Source organism: Vombatus ursinus, unplaced genomic scaffold, assembly GCF_900497805.2.
Source record: "Vombatus ursinus unplaced genomic scaffold, bare-nosed wombat genome assembly UNPS02014812.1, whole genome shotgun sequence".
Lineage (NCBI taxonomy): Eukaryota > Metazoa > Chordata > Mammalia > Diprotodontia > Vombatidae > Vombatus > Vombatus ursinus.
Genome location: NW_020954590.1, coordinates 37,850,151 through 37,866,767, shown reverse-complemented (window position 1 = coordinate 37,866,767; position 16,617 = coordinate 37,850,151).

The window sequence follows — 16,617 nt, the reverse complement described above, 5'->3', positions numbered from 1 at the left end:
TTGAGGACAATTAGTATTTTAAAAAAATTTAATTTGTTGAACTGTCCCTTAAGTAAGTTCCACTAGCAAAAAAAAAAAAAAAGGATCAAATTAAGTAAAGGAAAAGCAACAAGCTAAAAAGACAGGATAGAAAAGAATTGATAAGAAAAATTTATCAACAACCAAAAAGAGACTCCACTATATATTAATGCAATGGAATAAAGAAAATGATTTAAAAACTCCAAATGAGAGGAAAATAGTGTAATGACTACTGTAAGAGCCCCAGAAAGCATAATGGATCAACTTCAAGAATATCCAGAATTATTCAGAAGAGCAATAAAAAGATTAAAGGGCAAAATAAGGGTAGAAATTGGAATTCTCATCTTGGTGCATGTCTGAAATCTCTGCTTCTGGGAAGGTTGAGACTGGTAGATCTCTTGAGTTTGGGACTTCTGAGTTGCAATAGGCTAGGCTAACTCAGTGACCTCACTAAGACTACCGTCAATATGATAAGTTGCCTGGAACTTAGGACCAAGATTTCCTAACAAGGGGGTGGCTGGCCCAGATTGGAAATGGAGTGGCTCAAAGCTTAGGTGCTGATCAGTAGTGGGAATAAGCCAGCATAAGACAGTGGTACACAGAAAAGAAAAGAAGAAAAAAAAATGAGGGCTGTCAATGAAGAAATAAAAGATAAATGAGAAAAGATGGAGAAAAAAATAATAGTATATATTGCATTAAGGTTTGCAAAGCTTTATCTTATTGCCCAATGCTCAAAAATTAGCACTATCTCATTTAATCTTCACAACAGCCCTATGATGTAAATGCTATTATTACCTCCATTTTACAGAAGAGGTAACAGATTTGTAAAGATGACTTACCCAGAGTCACATAGCTAGTAAGTGTCTGAGATAGAAATCCAACCCAGGTGTACCTAGAAGTATTAGAAATTGAGAACAAAGTACAGAATGATAGGCTCCATAAAACAGGGGAAAGATCCTAAGTTCAGCTGATTTAATATATAATACACAAACTTTAGAGCTTCAACATTAAACAACAAATCTTGTAAGCAGCTAGAAGGAAGGCCTTTAGCTGCCAAGGGAAAACTGTCCAAATCATGTGAGACTATTCACTCACAAAGAGACCAAAAGGAAATGTTTGCATTCCAGAATAGTGTATCTCCCAAAATTGAATTTAGCCGTCAGTGGAAAAAAAAAAAAAAGAAAGGGCTTTCACCAAAGAGTTGAGTTTGGGTTATTCCTTCTGAAGAAGCCATGGTATGCAAAATCATTAAATAAAAGAAACCTAAATTAGAAAAGATGTAAGCAGTTTTTTTTTTTTTTTTTTTTACATATTCCTAGAGACTAGATATGGCTATTATAGTTGTCTTGCTTGAGGAGCATTGAGAAAACAAAGCAAGTGAATTAATGGACAAACTTCAAAAAGGTGGAATCCAAAAGGAGGAAAGGAGGAAGATTTAATATTTCTTGGTCTAGACCCACATTCTTTAATCATGAGTTAACCCTTCTGTGTATGTGGCTTTGAAAGATAAAAGTCTTTTAAATGAGGTGAAAGGGAAGAGTGGGGAAGATTCCAAGATACCCCCTTTTCTAATCTGGCTGTTAGAAAGGAAGGGAGGCTGTTGTATTTTCAGTCTCTCACCTGAACCTGAATTTCACTGAGAGAACAGGAAGAGAGTATTTGAGGGTGGGTTCCTTGGGGGAAAATAGGAATCTGGTTCCACCAGTGGGAACTATGGACAACAAATTTACTGCACAGACAGCTCAAATCTAACTTCCTCCCTGACAGGATATTTCACTAGCTTGCCATCCCCGTAATGTGAACAAGCATCTTTTCATCTCACTCTTCTCTAGATATTACTCAAGCATTAGTCCTGGATATCTCACTTCTGTCGCTTATCCTCAGTATAACATCATTGGTTGGTTTCAGTGAACTTTTTAAAAAAAAAGATCTGTCACAGAGGATGATTTCCCTACACAGGGGAGCAAAGTGCTTTGTCAATTTGGTCCCTCCTGGTATGCCATTGCTGTGATATTCTGGTAACCACCTTGCTTTACTCTTGTTATGATAGCCATCCAACATTTCTCTCCTCCAAATCTCCCTCTACACTACTTGAGATAAAATGTACTTGTGAATAGCAAGGTTATTTAACCCTAAAGATAAAGGGGAAAACAGCAAAGTTATTACAAATGTCTTCTAAAGACTTTCTGCCTCCTTACCCTGACCTGAGTCAGTCACTAGACAGAGCCCACACCCTCCCGCCTTGTGCATTTAACCCTGCAGTTACCATGACAAGATGTTTAAAACTTGAAGTAGGCATGGTCTTGAAAGTCCAAAATGCTTCTGAATTCTTGACCTAAGGGATACTGTCATTGTTATTTTTATGATTTCTTCCTCCTGGCTTTTTATTTTATTTTTTTAATTCAATTAGGTGGCACAGTGGTGAGAACATAAGTCTTGAAGTTTTTTCCAGAAGTCCTGAATTCAAATTTTGCCTCAGATACTTATTAGCTGTGTGGTCCTAGACAAGTCATTTATTACCTAATCTCCCCTCATTTTCCATATCTGTAAAATGGGGTAATAATAATACCTACCTCATAGAGTTGTTGGGAGGATCAAATGAGTTAACATGTAAAGTGCTTTGCAAAATTTTAAGTTATATAAATGATAATAATAATAATTATTATTGTCATTATGATTTTCAAGGCTTATACATCTTGTGTATAATCAAACCTGAAATCTAGTGCAATCTGAGTCAAGATTTCACTAGTGTGAGAAATGCAACATATAAGTCATTGGGACTAAAGCCGTGGAGGGGAGGGTGTTGTCTTACTGAACCAAAGAGGGAGGAATAAGATATCAAAAAATGTGAAAAATATCCAATGCATGAGAACATACGAAGAGATGTTCCAGGATTTATTTAGACAACTACATAGCTATGTTTACTAACAACATTAAGTCACAAAGTTTCACTGTTTTCAACCCACTTAAACATATAATGTTTTCTTGCCAATCACTCTCAATTTTAGACCATTTCCTTTATAAATGCAGGAGAGGGCCCTCATAGACCTCTATGTAACCACACATTTCTGGTATAAAAACATCTACTAGCAAGCCAACTATTTAAATTTCCATGGCTTTGATTTACCATAGCTCGCTGAGAACTGAGAACTTTAGCTCATAATAAACTTTTTGAAAGCAAATACAGAGATCTGCAATTTGTTCTAATGTTGCCAGTGGAATTTCCTGGCAAACTACCCAGGCTAAAAGGCTAAAAGGGCTTCTGTCTTAGGCTATAAGTTGAGAGAAATGGGTGGCCTCATTTTATTTTGTCATGCCTTAATTTTTCTTTAAAAAAAAAAAAGGGATTGCTAAAAGCTGAGAAAGGGCCTATCTTGGGAACTACCTGCTCTTTTACCTCTTTCTACTTGTCAAGTTTGTTACCACATGCTGGTTCAGCCCTACTCTGGCCCTAAACTGGGAGCTTATAAGGAGCTTCTCTCTTAGAAGCTGCTTCTCCTGTACCTGTTCCCTGATTTCTTGGTGGGCTAGGTTTGATCACCATTGTCCAGTTTCTTGGTGGATGGATCTTTTCCCAACCTAGGACTGTGTAGGTCTACCCATCCATCTCCAGGGTCTTCAACTTCTCTAGTCTGCATTGCCAGATCTTCTGAAAAAAAAAAATAAACTCATTGTCCACTCTGCCGCCTGACTACATGATATTGAATTCAAGAGACATTTATTGAGTACCTAATAGGTACAAGCTACTGCTAGGTATTGGGAATACAAAGACAGCAATGAAATAACCGTTTGGCCTCAAGGACCTTACATTCTATTGGGAGGAACATAACATGTACAAAAGTAAGTGGGCATCATAACTATGTGGCTAGGTTTCTCTCTGTGCTCTCCAACCCCCTTCAGATCTCTGTTCTCTGACTGTGGCCTGCTTATTTGAATTCTACACCTTGCTGTTTCCTCTGTGTGGCTTAACACACCAGACTTTAATGTCAATTTTTACTCTGTATATAATTGGTAACAAAAACACATTTATATAGCATTGGAAGGTTTACAAAGCACCTTTCTTACTTTATGTTCCCCATTTGATATGTGAGCAAATTAAGGTTCTGAGGTCATCAGAGCTGGGAGTCACATACCTCTCCCAGTATTTATTACTCTCCTATTCCCCATACCCTCTATTAGGCTATGATCCCTTGTTTAACTGCTTTAATGACTTTACTACTTATATCCATTCCATCACCACTCCCAAGACATCCTATTCCTAATATCTTGTCTTTCATGGTCAACTAGTTGTAGACAGTTGGACTGATTCATTAGATCATGGATCTAGAGCTTCATTTTACAGTTGAGGAAACAAGCCTGGTAAGATTAAGTGACTTGCCCAAGATTATACAGGTAGTAAGTGTACAATGTCGAGTTTGAACTCAGGTTATCTGAATCTAGAATTTCCACTTTGCCATACAAATTCAAATCATGGAGCCAAGGACTGATTCAATTCCAGTGTTGATTCTATTTCATTCCTAAGTGCATGACAGTTATTGCCTACCAGAACAACCTAGATTAAGATGAGAATTACTTGGAATGCTGAAAATTAAAAATTCAGCAGGAGGTAGGGGAGGAGTACTTAGCTTCTAGCAATATAAGTCTTCCTCAGAATGAGCTAATTGGATGTAAACCTTTTCTTCTCTTTTTCTGGTGGTTTGATGAGAGACCTGGTCACATGACCCCAACAAGTTTTCCTGCCCTCATCAAAATCCATTGGCCTCCAGCACATTGGAAGCCGTGGTTGCAACAACTTGAACAGAATCATTATTGAGGATTTGCTCAACACTTGTCAAACCACAAAGGTCTCACACATTCCTACCCTTATGAAAAATGCACCTGGTTTTATAGATTTGCTTTAGCAAGGTATATATTTTTAAATGGTCTTCACTGCCTAAATCGTTAACATAGAGTTGCTGAATACACTGTGTGCTAGGGGCTAGGCCAAAGCATATGTGTGAGTGTGTGTATGTGTGTGTATGTGTGTGTGTGTATATATATATCTATATCTATCTATCTATCTATCTATCTATCTATCTATCTATCTATATATATATAAAGGTGTGTTCTGAAAGATATGTAAGCACATGGAAATTCATTCGGGTACCTGCCTGTTATAGCCAATGGCTCAATTCCACCTAGCTAGGATATTTTCCCATGATTCCTTGGGATCAGAATATTCCAAAGCTCTGAGACAGACTATAAAGTTATTTTATGACCTGTGGCTATGATGGGATTTGGCAAGGATTTCACAGGGGAAAAAGCAATCTAAAACTTAATTAGTCTGAACTGCCATGCTCAGACACAATGTTTATTCATAGAAAGCTTTTTCCCCCTTACCATTTGAAGTCTTAGTTAAATCTGTTAGGGTTACAGTTTTGGGTTGCAAATCTTATGAGGGTGAAAAAACCAAAGTCACTTTGTCCAAATTTTTTTCCAGGTAAAGAAACTGAGGCCCAGAGGGATTAAATGACTCACGAAAGCTCACATAGATAGCAAGTAGCAGAGACAGGATTTGAACCCAAATCACAAGAGTGCTGAACCTGCTTTAATTTACTTTGGAGAGCTAACTGCTAAATTTTCAGTGTGAACATTTACAACTTGGAAATCAGCAATCACTATAATCCAGGGCTTGATTTATTGTTTTGTTGGTTGTCTAGATTTAAGAAAGTGATGGATAAAATGTTAATATTGCCCATTAAACTTAGAAGTGTGTTGTGCACACATTTTTTATTTTTGAGAGCTATTTGTTAAACATTTACTGACATACCACTGATCCAGATTCTTTGATTCCAAATCCAGGAGTCTTTCCATTACATTACACTTGCCTCTAAAGTCTCTTCTAGCTGTAGAATTCTGTCACTCTATTGTAACTGGCCTTCAAGCAAGGCTCATACTGGCTGCCTTGTGAAGGGATTTAAGTTATGTTCATATAAATCCTAGGCATTAGCCGCATGGATGATGGTCTCCTTTGTCTATGCTTAGGTTGGCCATGTTAAGATTAATTAGTGTTAAAAAAAAGATTAATTAGTGTTATAATTAGCAGTAATACAGCTATATTATAATGAATAGGTAAGAGAGGAGAGGTGGGATTTTTGCCATGAGGTTGTCATGAAATAAATTTGCTGAAACTGCATACCTTGTATACTTTGTGTGTGGAATACATTAGGGCCTAGGGACCTCCACAATTATACAATACTAACTTAGCAAGGAAAAAAGGGGCTATTTTTCTAGTAAGTGACAAATTACTCTGGAGTCAGCTTCGAGGAGGCTACAAGTTACATCTAGAGCTGCTCAAAGTGGCAGATACAGGGGCAGATGCCTAGATACATGTACTTAGCTCAAGTGCCCTAAACTGAATAAACTCATTTGAGGAATGGGAGCCAATGGAGCATTTTGATTGAACAGTGGAGTGAATGTCATGAATAGTGAGTGCCAGAGGTGGGATTTTAACTCAAGTCTTCTTCACTTCAGGCCCAGTGCTCTATCCACCTACCTGCCACTCAGCTGATATGTGAATTGTCTGTGCCACTAAAGTCTAATCACCCCTTACCTCTTACCATTGGTGCCTCAAGACCTAGGACTGTTGATGCCTGAGATTCCCAAAATGTCCTTGAGACTTGACTTAGCCTCCTGTGAGCTATAATTCCCAGACATTACTCCCTCATACCAGATGCCAAATCTAATGGTAAACCTCAACCTCAAAGTCCTCCCATGTTCTGCCTCCATTGGTGCCACTATCAATCTGGAACTCAAAGGAATTACATTCTTTCCTGTGTCACTCCATATTTCCTAAGAGCCAGAGCCTTAACTTTTACCCCAAGGCTCTAAATCACTTTTCCAAACTTTGACTCTAGAATAGCTGGGCCAGTATGTCCTGAAGGGAAGGAGTCCTACAATTGTCTTTGGGACTGTGTTGGTGGGTGGTACCATCTGAGATTTTTCTGCTACATAGTATTATTAGAACTATTCTGAAATACCCTGAAAGGATCTCTCTAAGGGAGTCATCATGGCACAGTGTTAAAAATACTGAATTTGGATACAGAGACTTGTACTTTGGATCAGACGCTAGCCACTAATATAGTCTTTAGCAAGTCACTTCCAGCTCCAGTTTCTTTATCTGTAAAATGATGAGACTGGATTAGATGTCTTCTAACTCTATAATCCTATTATTTCATTCATATGGGTACTCCTTTAACTGTGACAATTCCTCCTCCTCCATGCCTCAGTAACTAGTCTTTGTGTGTTATGTTGGCCAAAGAATTTCATCCCTTCTAGTGTGGGTCCTCTCCTCACTTATTTAGGCTGGTCCTTGAATGACCAACACAGAATTTATCACCAGTACTATACTTAGAGTCTTTCCAACTTGGCCAAAATAAGCCACCAGAGTCTATGTCTACTGCCAAATGAGTATAATTACCCATATATACATGTTAGTGGGGAAGCACTTAAGGACACTTCCCTAAGCGAATCCTCAGAATACTAATATTATTTCCCTTTCCCATATACATTTTCTTATTATTTTATCTAATTCTAGAAATTATCTCTTTAGTAACTTGATTGGCATAGCACTAAATCTATAACTGAGTATCAAAAGTTGTACTATTTTGGGGTTGCCCAACCATGAATATGAAAAAAAAATATTCCTTTTAGTGAGGTCTTTTATTTCCATTAAAGATGTTTTATAGTTTTATTTATATGAATTCTGTGTGTGTCTTTTAACTCTCAAGAAGTTAATGAATTTAAAAAATTAAAAATGTAATTTCTCTTCTTAAGTCTTTCCTTGTGTTAGTAATATACAGAAAGGCTGATAATTTGTGTGGACTTATTTTGTACTGTTACTTTATTGAAGCACTGTCATTTAATTTTTTTGTTTATTCTCTGGTGTTGTCTAAGTAACTCCCCTCTTTTTTAACTAGTGTTTATTCCTTTCATTTCTTTTTCTTATCATATTTCTATAGGTAGCAATTCTATCACTAAATCAAGTAATAGTAAGAATTGTAGGTTATGAAGACAATGGGAATCCTTGATTCACTTGGAAAAGCTTCCTGTATTTCTTTATCTCAAGTAATGTTAGCTCTTTATTTTAGATAGATGTTTTTGATGATATTAAGGAAAGGGTCTTCAATTCTCATACTTTCTAGTGTTTTTAACTTAAATTAGCAATGTATTTCATCTAAAGCTTTTCTTATCTTTTGATATCATTATAAAATAATATAATTTTGTTATTAATGAGTTTGTGCAAATACTTTTGCTTTGAACTAATCTTGTATTCCTTACATAAATCTAACCTAATGATATCAAATATTTTTAACGTACTACTATGGCTTCATTGCCAAGAACTTTTTTTTAAAAAATCTTTGCACCAATCTTTATTAATGATGATGGTCTATAATTTTCTGTGTCTACTTTATCTCTCCTTGATTTGGTTATCAGGACTACAGTTGTCTTATAAAAAGAGTTTGGTAAAGGTACCTTTTTTCTTTATTTTGGTAAATAGCTTATGTATCATAGGAATTATTAGTGCTTTAAATATTTGATAGGATTCACTTGTAAATCCATTTGAAACATTTCTTTTCTTCGGCAGTTCATGAATAACTCGCTTAATTTCTCTTTCTGAGATTAGGCTGTTTAGGCTCTCAATTTTCTGTTCAATTCCCTTTATGTTTTCAGGCTTTTTCTTTGTATTTTCACAAAGACCATAGATTATTGTGTGTGTGTGTGTGTGTGTGTGTGTGTGTGTGTTTTGCATATACTTTGCTATAAAGTATTTGATAATAAAAAAGTTCTCCATGCATTATGAAATTTCCCTTCTCATTTTAAATATATATTTTTTGGTTCTCTCCTAGCAAGGAAGGCATATGAAGAAAGTAATGTGCTTTACAAAATTAATGGCAGGTTTTTGGTTGCTCCCTGAACTACAAAATGCATAGATACAGAAATGCAGAAAGCTGAGTTATTGGTAGTAAGGCTGTGGCAGATAATGAGCAACCCTTAACCCCAATCTCATGAGATGGACAGCAGGCCCTATCTTTCATCTGGTCACCATGTGGACACAAATGCATGGTGGCTTGTTTTCTTTTGTCTTTTTGTGTTTATTCTTTTCTGTTCTTAGGTAAATGAGTATCTGATGAAAGAACAAACTGGGCTACAACCTTTTGAGCTTCAAAAAATCTAAAGGGCTAGCAGAGGTCCCCTCAGCAATTTGAGTTAGTAGTAGAGGCCAATGGAATTGGTAGCAGTAGTAGCTGAAACCACTGAGGACCCAGCCCAGCAGCAGAATTGACCCAGTAGCCGAGACATTGCGTCATGCAAATATCTAGACCAGCTGATCAAGAAAGCTACTCAGCCATGGTCTATGTCACAACCAGGGATAAATTTGGTTAAGACTCTTTGAAGGATTAAAGTGACTTTCAGGGCCAAGATGTGGCCCTTTACCCCTACATATTTGCCTTAATACCTTTGTTCTTTAAGGTTGAAATTACTCTCCCTAGAGAATGAGTATGCACAGAAGGGAGAGTATGCCCCAAATTGGGAGATTAAAAAAACAAACAAACAAACAAACTTCTGTTCTTGCTGTATCTTCTCATTAAACACTCTTTTGTAAAAATGAATTGATATCAACTGGTTAACTGATATTAAAGTGAGGGTTTATGAATGTACTAGAAAATTCTAGCCTCTCACAATTACCCTTAGAATTTCAAGGGGAAGAGTAGTCATTGACCTGTGGAGATCCAAACATATTAGCATGAGTTGGGAGACTGAACACAGAATAGGTGCCATATGTAGTTCAGAACAAGGGAGGTAATAGTCTCATTTTATTTTGCCCTTATCAGAACATATCTAGAATAATTCATGCCATTGTTGGCTTCACATTTTAGGACATGTATTGGCAAACTTGCACAAGTAAATAAAAGAGAAAATAGGATGTTGAGACAATGGGTTATTTGTTCAGTATGGTTTCCCTGATGGGACAGCTAGGTGGCACAGTGAATAGAGTCCTTCGCCTGAAATCAGGAAGACTCATTTTCCTTAGTTCAAATCTGGCCTCAGACACTTATTTTTTAAAAAATTCTTATTAGTGAGGCCTTTTATTTCCATTAAAGATGTTTCATAGTTTTATTTATATAAATTCTATGTGTCTTTTAACTCTCAAGAAGTTAGTGAATTAAAAAAAATTGAAAATGTAATTTATCTTCTTTCCTCTTTCCTTGTGTTAGCAATATACAGAAAGGCTGATCATTTGTGTAGACTTATTTTATTCTGTTACTTTATTTAGCTGTGTGACCCTGGGCAAGTCACTTGACCCTGTTTGCCTCAGTTTCTAATCTATAAAATGAACTGGAGAAGGAAATGACAAATTACTCCAGTATCTGCCAATAAAATCCCAAAAGGGGTCACAAAGAGTCAGACGTGACTGAAATGATTGAACAACAAAATGGTTCCCCGGAAGAAGAAAAAATTATGGGGGCTGGGAAGGTGATGGGAAAGGACAAGTATGATAGCTGTTTTCATGTATTTGAAGGACTCTAATGCGGAAAAAAATTGAATTTCTTCTGATTGGCTCCCAGAGGTTAGTACTAGACACCATAGGTGGAAGTTGCAGAGAGCTTTATTTAAGCACCACATAAGCAGAAATATTCCTAACAATTGGAATCATCCGAAAGTAGTACAGACTGCCTTTGGAGGTAGTGAATTTCCCTGCACTGGAGATCTTCAAGCAAAGCCTGAATCAGACCACTTGTTGAGTCTTTCATGGACTTAATATTTTCTTCCAATATTCATTGATTAGATGGCCCTAAAGTTCTTTTCACTTTTCTAATTTTGTGATTTGTTCTTAATCTTAGAAGGCAGAATTAAGGATAAATGATGGAAGCCACAAAAAGGCAGCTTTCAATTTGATACAAGGAAAACGTACCTAACAGAAAGCAAAATCAGCAGACTCAAGTGATAGAAATGTCCAGTTCCTTGAGGTCTTCAAGTGGGATTCTTTTTTAAGTGGGGGTAGGATTAGATGGCCTTTGATGCCACTGATGACTTTTGACCACTGTGTTTATTTGAGATTCACAGAAAATTTTTCTTTTCTTTTTTTCTTTTCACCGCTAGATGGTGCTGAGAATGAATTGATCACTCAAAGCTCTGGTATTATCTCAACCAGGGCATTTCATTAATATCCTTGGAAGGATCTGGCTCTGTGGGAGTGAATTACTGTGGAAGTGAATAGTGACTAGGTAATCATTGGCTCTACATGAGAGACTTCCCAGGGTGCTGGCATAGTGTGGTCATCAGATCAGATGAAAATTTGAAAGCACACTGTGTATGTGTGCACGCACACACACACACACACACACACACACATACACACACACACTCTCACCCCTACATCATCTTTCCTACTTCCTTCCCAAACAGATTTTATTCTACCATACCCTTACAAGTACTCTTATGTCTCTAAGCAGTAAAATATTATTACTTTCTTCCTACATTTATTTTTAGATACGTAAAACTATGTGGCAGACTCAATAGGTCTTTTAATAAATATTTGTTGAATTGAATTGAATTGAATTAGTTGAGTTTAGTGGCACACACCTGTGATCCCAGTTTCCAGGGAGGTTGGGATCTCTTGAACTCAGGAGTTCTGAGCTTCAGTGGGCTAACTTATCAGGTATGCACACTAAGTTTGGCATTAATACGGTGAATAGGGAGAACCAGATTGCCTAAGGAGAGATATACTGGGTCAGGACACAGACAGAGCAGGTCAAAATTTCTGAGATGATCAATACAGGAATTAACCTCACCTGCACTTCCAGCTTAGGTGAAGTAGGAGATGTGGTCTTTTAAAAATTAATTAATTAATTAACTGAATGGAATGGAATGGTCACTCATATCATGGTTGTGTTTTTAAGGTTTTCAAAGTGCTTATTTCCCCTTTACAATAGCCACTTGAAGTAGATATTAAAAGTGGTGACACAAGTATTAATTTCTCCATTTTATAAACAAAGGAACTGAGATTCAATCAGTCAATCAATAAGCATTTATTCAGTACTCACTACATGCCAGGCACTGTGCTAACTAAAGAGGATACAAAGAAAGGCAAAAACGTGGCTGCTGCCTGTAAGGAGCTCACAATTTAATCTAAGGCATTTTCAGACAGGTCACTAGCAGTAGGAGGTTGGAGGAGGTCAGGGAATAGCCTCTTGTAGAAGGTGAGACTTAAGCTGAGGCTTGAAGGAAGCTAGGTCCAGCTAGGTGGTACAGTGGATAGAGCACCAGCCCTGAAATTAGGAAGTCTTGAGTTCAAATTCTACTTTAGATAATTACTAGTTGTGTGGTCCTGGGCAAGTCACTTAACCTCTCAGTTTCCTCATCCATAAAATGGAGGTAATAATGCCTCTCAGGCATGTGATGTGAGGACTAAACAAGATAATAATTGTAAAGAGCTCAGCACAGTGCCTGGCACAACATTCAAATCAAAGTCAATTGCAAGTCACATCATCATCTCCCTGATATCATGGTCCTCTTCCAGATCGAAGGACAAGGCACATTATTATTAGGAAGAGGGAGTACATTCTGGGATTTAGGGATAGGAAATAAAAAAGCATGGGATTTGAAGATGGCATGGTATGTGAAGCAATAGTAAGACCAACATGAATAGATTGTAGGGTATGAAACAGAGACTTTCCCACAGTCACTTAACTAAAGACTGTCAGTCAGGACTTAAACCTGAAGCCTTCTGACTTGGGGGCTTTTTCTTCATATAAAGGATGACTATCTTCAGCTTCCCTTCCTTTTTAAAGAGGCTCTTTCTTAGATAATAGGAATGTATATCTTCAAACTTTTCCCCGCTTCTCCTTCTGTCACTATCAATAGCCTTTGCAGGAAGTGACAAATAATCAGCTAAGACACAGGATCTTAGATTGAGAGCTGGAATGAACCCTTAGAAGTCCCACCTAGTCCAACTCTCCCATTTTACAGATGAGGAAATGGAGACCCACAAAGGCAGACCTGTAGAAGATCACGTAGACAATAAGTGGCAGAGACAGCCTTCAAACCCAGGCTGTCTGACTCCAAACCTAGTGCTCTTTCCCTCTCAGAGCCTGTCTCTAATATTATCTTCATTATCACATCATCAGAAAACATTTATTGCCACTAATTCATACAGGCTGTGTAATATTAAAGGTGAAGAAATCACTGTCCCAGACTCGAAGAGCAACTATACTTTATTGTACACAGAGAGATTATATGTAAGTCCAAAGATACATAATCTACTCAATTTTAAGTTCATAGAAAAGAAAGCAGGCAGTTAGGTGACACAGTAGATAGAATGCAGTCCCTGGAGTCAGGAAGACCCGAGTTCAAATGTGACCTCAGACATTTATTAGCTGTGTGACCCTGCACAAGTCACTTCACACTGTTTGTCTTAGTTTCCTCATCTGTAAAATGAGCTGGAAAGGAAATGGCAAACCACTAAAGTATATTTGCCAAGAAATCCCTAAATGGGGCCGTGAAGAGTCAAATATGACTGAAAAACGACTGAGCAACAGAATAGAGAGGCCAGATGTGTTCAACTTTAGAGTCATCTCATTAAATCTAGTTTATTCTTAGCACAGGGTGTTTTTCCTGGCTCCTAGATGGGTTTGTATTCTCCTTCTGTCATCCTTACTTGAGCTTACTCACTGCCTCATTTCCGAGAAGTCTATTCTTAGTTCCATTTTTGCACTAGATATAGATATAATTATAATCACTGATATTTACATGATACTCGAAGGTTTTTGAAGTGCTTTACATTCACCATCTCATTCGATCCTTACAATAACCCTGTGAGGTTGGTGCTATTATTATCCCTATTTTATAGATGAGGAAACTGAGGCTCAGAGAAGTCAGCCAATTTTACCTATGGTCACACAGTGATGGTCAGTCTCCTAGTATTTATCTCCCTTATTGATGCTTGGAAGATGTGTCTGCAACACATCTGGGACATGAAAGCATCTCACTGAGTGAATGGCCCAGTCAATGGAAGTGCCAAGTGACTGGCTCCCTTGAGGTTTCTGACCACATTTGTGACACTTTGGAAGGGGAAGAACAAAAGGACTTTTCACCATATGAGCAGCACAGGGAAATTTTTTCAGTATCAGTGTCTGAAATATCATACAACAGGTTTTGTTTTTCTGGTTACCAGTCAGGAGGTGGGGCTGATGACCACTGCTAGCCATGCAAGGAGACAGAGAGAACTGGAGTATGATGAAATGATTTTTCTTCCTCATGACTCTGAGATCAAGGATGCTTGAAGATTCTTCTCTACAACCTCCTTTAGCTGCCTCAGGCCCTCCTAGCACTTGTTTATGGTATGTTGGTTATGGTATGTTTATGGTATGGCAACCCATTTTCATGTATGGGTTAGACTAGATGACCACTAAGATCTCTTCCTACTCTCAAAATGATTCTGTGATTCCTTGTGGATGCAAAGAGGGTGGTGAAAATCCTAATTAGAAAGGAATTGGTGTGCTTCACTGTTTCAGAGTTTACTGTTATTATTTATTTTAAATGCATTTTAAACTGGTGAATTTTCTGTGCATGCGCTTAAGGAGGGAAGTGAGGATATTGGGATCTAAGTAGATGAGGGTGGGACCTGGGAGAGTAATGAGTTAGTACTAGAATATTCATATTCCTTAGATAAGAACATGGAACCTAGAATGCTAGGAGGGAAAGGCAGAGGGTTAGAGGAGGTTGATAGAGATGCCTGAGTAGGAAGGAGTAATACAGCCTGGCCAGGGGTGTGCTGCCAAATGTTTAACAATTAGACTCTCTAGAAAAAGAAAATGTATGTACGCATGTACTTTATTTATTTATTTTTTTTGAAAAATGACATGTCTTTATTGCTATGTTTACAGTTGGCTTTTTTAGCAGTTACAATATCCTAGGGCCCCCCAGACCCGGAGTGGGCCCAGGCTCCGTGGGGCCCCATTTTGGCTGTCCGTCAGGGTTTTTGCTTTCTGACACGAGGCGGGTTATAGCTTCTATGTGGAAGACTGAGATATGCAAAGTGCATCAGACATAGAAGGGGGGCGAACAAGGGCAAGGGCTCTCTGAGGTACCCTCCAGTGCCCCTTCCTTCCCCAGATCTATTACCCTCCCCTTCCTGGGATGTCATTAAGGGAAGGAGCTGGGGTTGGGGTGTGAACAGTGGCACCATGGGCTGTGCCAGGCTGGTGTTTTGGGAGACGCGCCTTCCCTCCCTCCTAAAAGGCCAGGCCTCAACCGACACAGAATACTGAGCACCATACCACAGGCAGGCAACATTGCTGGGGAGGGGGCAGAGTCAGGGCTCTGGCCTCCCAGATCTGAACTCTCCTCACCACTCTTGGTAGTGAGCAAGGAAGGCCTGAGGACCAAAAATCTGTACACACGTACTTTCAAGGAGACTTGAGTCTAGACAATCAACAAAACAATAAATCAAGCCTTAATTTGTAGCATTTGCTGATTTTTGAAGTATAAATGTTTGCCCTGAAATTTTAGCAATTGGCTCTCCTAAGCGTACTAGAGCTAACTCCAGCCCAGAGTCAAGCTCTCCTCAACAACAACTCCTAAAAAGATCTAAGAAAAGAACTAGATCAAGTATCATAAAATAACACTAGGGTGTTATTTTTCCAAGCCAGAATTGTGAATTTAACTCACGAGAAAATGACCAATGAAGGAACTATGAGACTGGGGTGGGCTTGCGGCATTGTTACCCTGATCTTGAGCTGTAGCTCCAGGTGGAATCTGTGAGTGCAGAGCACTGTGGGGTATTCAGAGCTGCCACTCTGACCCCAGGGCAAGATAGTTCAGATATATTGCTCTATAAATCTTCAGAGCCTCCCAAGTAGCTAATAGAAGCTGGGGCAAACAAGTGTCTCCTGGAGCTTCACACAGGGGTAAACCTGAGTTCTATTGCTGTGACTTAACTTGAGTTCCAAAGCCTGCAAAACTAAGATGAAGAATGCATGGATCAGTTCATGTCCTAGAAGAGGCCATTTAGGCCATGATGACCATTTGCAGCTCTCTGATCTGAGCCACCTCTGAGAAACTTAAAGTACATAGCAATCAAAACCTGACAACAGAGATCAAAACTATGCAAAGTAGTAACATTCTCTTTAGAATTGTACAAAGCCTGGCCCTAATACAAAATCCCAGTTCAGGAAGGAGAATGGTAGAATAAGTAAACAAAAAGATATAATCAATAAAGAGCTATTATGAATACAGGGATGCCCATACAAACAATTAATTCAAAATACCTACAAGTAAAACCAGAGGGGGCCAGCTAGGTGGTGCAGTTGATGGAGCACCAGCCCTGAAGTCAGGAGGACCTGAGTTCAAATCCAGCCTCAGACACATAATACTCACTAGCTGTATGACCCTGGGCAAGTCACTTAACCCCAATTGCCTCAAACAAACAAACAAACAAACAAAATAGAGAAAAACAGCATTGAATGCAATATCATCTAGAATTCCAAGAAAAAATGAAGTGAGTTTAAAATTGTATGAATGAAATGAGGGTTCTATAGGAAACAATTGGAAAAG